At 40.6% G+C, this 5,328-nt stretch overlaps 1 long non-coding RNA gene across 1 annotated transcript; it reads right to left on the minus strand.

The window, feature by feature from the left end:
* Positions 1-743: 743 nt before the first annotated feature.
* Positions 744-2,134, minus strand: LOC307030377. The gene is made up of 4 exons (XR_013805639.1): positions 2,028-2,134; positions 1,819-1,940; positions 1,600-1,673; positions 744-1,304 (listed from the first exon to the last, which is right to left on the minus strand). It is a non-coding gene; the product is annotated as an uncharacterized lncRNA (long non-coding RNA).
* Positions 2,135-5,328: the final 3,194 nt, after the last annotated feature.

Below are 5,328 nucleotides of genomic sequence, written 5' to 3' on the forward strand. Positions count from 1 at the left end.
ATATTGCATGTGCCATAAACTGTAGTATAGGTTGATATTTAAGGATGGAACATTGAAATGTACATAATACATTCAGTTTAATATCTCTAAAAGCACCGCAAAGAAGTGCACTGCCTTTCAATGCCACCATCCATTGCACACAGTTGAATTGCAGCATTTTATGTACACACTTCCAGCTGCTGCATAACATGGATGCTATACAACCTGTTCTGCAAATGGCCCTGCAATTAATTCTCATTGGATTGAACAGGCAAAATCTTCTGGATCCGGTGTCCAGTTTTCATTCCATGGTTCAAGCAAATGTTTCAAATGTTTTATTTTTGCAAAAATAAATCTCTATCTGTAAAGTCTAGTATTGCATTAAAAGATGTTGCACATTGTACTAATTTGTATGTTGTTTTGAAAATTGAAGAAGAGTAAAACAACGGTCCCTTTCATCTTTTTTTAAGTAAATAAAGGTACTGGTCTATTTGAGAATGTTAAACAGGTCTACATAACTGTAATGATCCTAGCGTTTATTTTATATGTTACCTGTTTTATTTCCCATCCTGTGTCATGTCTGTTTTTACTTCCTGTCTTTGTATGTTTTCCCCATTAATTTGTAAGGAGAACTGAAGTTACCTACTGTAACTCCAGCTTCTATGAGTATTGGCATAGCCAGGGGTGGACTGGGACAAAAATTCAGCCCTGGCATTTTCTGTCCAGACCAGCCCACTACATTATCAGCGGACATTACATAGAAGTCCACTAAACTTGCGGCATCTTCTCTCATGCATACTACAAAGGAGAGTCATATTCCTTGATAGCAGTTAACAAATAAAGCACTTAACTATGAACTCAAGGACTAAAATTGACAGCTATATCAATCAATCTTTATTCATTATAGTGTCAAATCACAACAGAAGTTATGTCATGACTAGGGGTGGGACGAGACTAACGGGAAGAACCCTTATGCTACCCTTTCAGTTTTTAGTCTGTGACTGTGAAAATCTTTTGGTGTAAGCCCAGTATTAGTTAAAACCAGACTCGGACAATAATAACAAAAAAATATCCTGACAAATAATCTAAATAGAAACATATTACAGCATTAGAGCTGAAACTCACTCACTCATTATGAAACCATAAATAGAGAATTGGAAAAAAAAAATATATATATATATACATAGCTGTGTGAAAAGTCTAAGACATGGGTTACAGGTCTGAATAGATATGCATTCTCATATACGTGTATGTGCACAAGTATGTATTGCTCTATACTTCCTCGTCCGCAGCCAGCCAGCTCCACTCCTCACCAAATTCGTGACCTGCAAGAAACAGCAAACAGAACTTGTACTCAGTATCTGTGTACTGACAAATATATGTAGCCATGTAGCCTTTTTGTGACGTAGTGACACTTAGTGAACAAATGTATCCGTCATGAAGGATGACTTAAGTCTCAAAAGAGCCCTAAGGCCTACCTGCATAACTGTTAATTGAACTTAAAAGATATGCAGATGTTTGAAATTAAAACCATCAATATGAAAATCTTCAGCCAGGAAATAATCATAATCAAACCTTTTGTTTCAATCTGAGACAAAACAAGTTGCATAATAAACTCACAAAGTCAAGACGAAGCTCTCAGATATGATCTATGACTCAAGCATCAAGAAGAACTTCTAGCAGGTCAGGAAAACCTGTTTGACAGGAGATAATGGTAGCAGAGAATATAAAGAGACATTTATGAATTACCAATTGTCATTTTATAACACATATAGTATTTTTCTTCACATAAACCTTTAAACATAACCTTTAAACATACACATATTGCATTCCTCTCACCACATGAAATAAGCTCAGGAACCTAAAAGTGGCCCAGTGAATGATGGAGGAGACAAAGCAGGTCCTCAAAAGGGGACAGAGGGAAAACAACTTCTTAGGCTGTCATATATAGGGTGGTCCACCTAAAAGAGACATGGAAACATTATTAAGTCTCTCATCATCACAAATCAAGTATGAATTAATATAACATTATAAGACACATGACATACTCAACAAATCATAGACTTCTCAAAAAGTGGTGAAGTGGAGGCAGTAAGGGAGCAAATCCTTGAAAATGGACGGAGGGGGAACAACTCCTCAAGCTCTCACATGTCAAGTGGTCAACCTGAGAGGGAATTGGATACATTATTAAGTCTGAAAAATAAATAAAATGTGTTCCTCTGTCCTGCACCTAGAGTTGAAAACTTTTGGGATGTGCGTTTCTTTCAAAACTTTTTTAAAATTATGAAGTATGAATTTATACAACATTAAAAAATACATGATAAACTTACCAAGTTCTAACAGTGGTCCCAAATGAGAGAACAAGTCCACATATAGAACAGAGGGAGAACGACTCCTCAAATATATCAGAACAACCCGTAATGGAGAATAATTGATAATTTAGTGTACATGATCACGCCATTAAGGATCAACACAAGCACAATACAACTTCTGAAAAGCATCATTAAAATGACAAATAATGAATTACTACATCCATAATGTGTGATGTGTGATAATAACAATAATATTAAATATTTCTCGCCTTATCAGTGGAGCAGCTTTTTAAGCAGCTCACTCTTCTCTGCAAGTCTGTCTATCACAGAGTCAGAGTCCAAGGACATGAGGATGTCTTTCTCTGTGGCCCTCAACATAAATGCCTCCAATTTATCAGATGAGAGGGTGCTTCTGAGTCTGTTTTTAATAAACTTCAAAATTGAAAATGTGCGCTCACAAGCCACCTGTGTGAGGGATAATGTAAGCAGGTATTTATAAGCAAGGCCTAGGACAGGGTATGCATCTGTTAGCATGTTGAAACGGCGAAGTATCTGGTAGCAGCACAGAGGGCATTCTTTGCAGGAGCAACAGCTTATGGGAGTTATCTCAACCTCTTCTGTGTTGTCCTCCTCACCACCTGATCCATCTTCTACTGTTCTTGCTTTGTACTCTGCCAATGGGGATGCCTTCAGCCTGTTCCACTGGAGTGCAAAGCTTTTCAACTCGGCCTGCATATTTTCCTTGGTTGCCCTGCTGTCAAATCCTTGCAAACACTTGCTTAAGTCTTGGAGGGCAGACTGGGGAAGAGCACTGGTGCAGAGCTGAGGGAAGTTTCTGGGATCCAGACATGCCAAGTCAGCATATAGATTGCCGTGTGTTAAAAAGCGCCTATGAATGGCTTCAATTGCTGTGTCCATGATCCGGTTATGCACATTCACCTCATAGGATTTTTCTGCATCATCCAGGGTCTCATCCTGAGCCATCTCTCCAGGCAAGACTTTCTTCATCCTCCTCCTCTTTTGTGGCAGTGTGGCCTCAACTTCAATGTCCGTGTCATTTCTCTCTTGGATTTCTGTGTTTGTCCAGTTGACAAATGTGTCTGCTGCTTTTTTTACAGATTCAAAATCTCTTCCCAAGCTTTTCAGCGTATCCTGTGTCGATGCCACCATTCTGTGAGCAGAGAGGATGTCCAATCCTGCCGTCTGAAGGTATTTAGACAATGGAGAGGTATGTTCAAATATGCGGAGGAAGATTTGAGCCATCAAGATCGTCTCATACTTGAGCAATGACTGCATATCGTCTGGCCATGACACGGATACATGGTTTCACTGTTGCCTGTTTCTGTATAGCTGATAATGTCAACAGCAGATCAACGTACAGAACCATCTTCCGGTTTTCCAAAGGAGCCAAACACCTTCTTCAGGGCCTCATGCTTGGCCCACCAGCGTGTCTCGCCAATAGGAGCAAGGCGTCTACGTCTCTTGTTTCGGCCTGACTCTTCCCACACATTCATCCTTTTATATGACTCTTTGATGAATACCGCAATGCCATTGAGGAGCGCAAACAGGGACCCACTCTCAATAACAATCTGGGTTGTGTTTGCAAGCACCAGATTTAGTACATGTGCGTAGCACCATACATGCACCTGGTTTGGAGATTGTGCAGACAATAGTGAGGAGAATCCTTTGTATTGGCCTTGCATGTTTGATGCCCCATCAGTCGCATTTCCAATGCACATGGTCTTGCTGAGGCCCATTTTGTCCAGAACTTCTGACAGCATGTTGACAAAGGCCTGTCCAGTGGATGAACTGCACTTCAGCACTGCAACAAGCCTCTCATGAACAACATCAGTAACATACCTCATCATTATAGAGCATTGATCCTGAGAGGTGATGTCCTGTGTTGTTTCCAGCTGCACTGAAAACATTCCTGCTTTCTTGATATCACTGGAGATGTTTTTTTTAATCAGATGGTGAATTGCATCTATCACTGAGTTGACTGTGGTTTTGGAGAGTAAAGTTACAAGAGAACCTCTGCCTCTCGTGCCACCAGACAAATGCAACTTTTTGCTGTTCTCAATGCAGCTGTCCAGGTGCTCTTTTAAACAGAAATCATACTTCCCCAGTAGAAGTATGAGTTCCAAGAAATTACCATGATCAAATGTGTGGTCTTCCAGAGTATATGCTGCCTCATTTTCTGACCTCCTGTATGCAAGCCCCCTCTTCCCAAGAACCTTGATGATATCTATGATGCGCTCCAAAACCTGCCGTCTCTTTCTGACCTGCTCTCTGTGCGCCGACATCTGACTGCCACCAAACACACTGCTGATATCAGCACTGGTGACGTTGAGGCGCATCTTAGACTGCTGGCTAAAAATAAACGTAAATACAGTAGGATTGTTATTCACGTCGGTGGTAATGATGTTCGTTTACGCCAATCAGAATGCACCAAACTTAATGTGGCGTCGGTGTGTAGTTATGCTAAAACAATGTCGGACACCGTAATCTTCTCTGGTCCCCTCCCCAATCTGATCAATGATGACATGTATAGCCGCATGTCATCATTTCAGCGCTGGTTGTCTTGGTGGTGCCCAGCAAACAATGTGGGCTTCGTGAATAATTGGACAGCCTTCTGGGGAAAACCTGGTCTGATTAAGAGAGACGGCATTCATCCTACTTTGGAAGGTGCAAATCTCATTTCGGCAAACATTTCAGGGCTCTGTGGACTTAATCCATGACAAACTGGAGTTGAGACCAGGAGGCAGAGTCGCAGTCTTACACGCTTCTCTGCGCTCTCTCCTAGGCAGTCATCCATAGGAATCCCGACCCCAATAAAATACCCAATATTAACGGTGTGTGTGTCTGCCCAAGGACAATTTAAGGTAAAACCTAATAGAGGTGTCATACATAATAACCTAATAAAAGTAAATGTAACAACTACTACAGTGCAACAAAGCAGGAAGATTAAATGTGGTCTCTTAAACATAAGATCTCTAGCATCTAAAGCAATACTGGTAAATGATTTAATATCAGATTA

Source organism: Notothenia rossii (assembly GCF_949606895.1).
Source record: "Notothenia rossii genome assembly, chromosome: 2".
Lineage (NCBI taxonomy): Eukaryota > Metazoa > Chordata > Actinopteri > Perciformes > Nototheniidae > Notothenia > Notothenia rossii.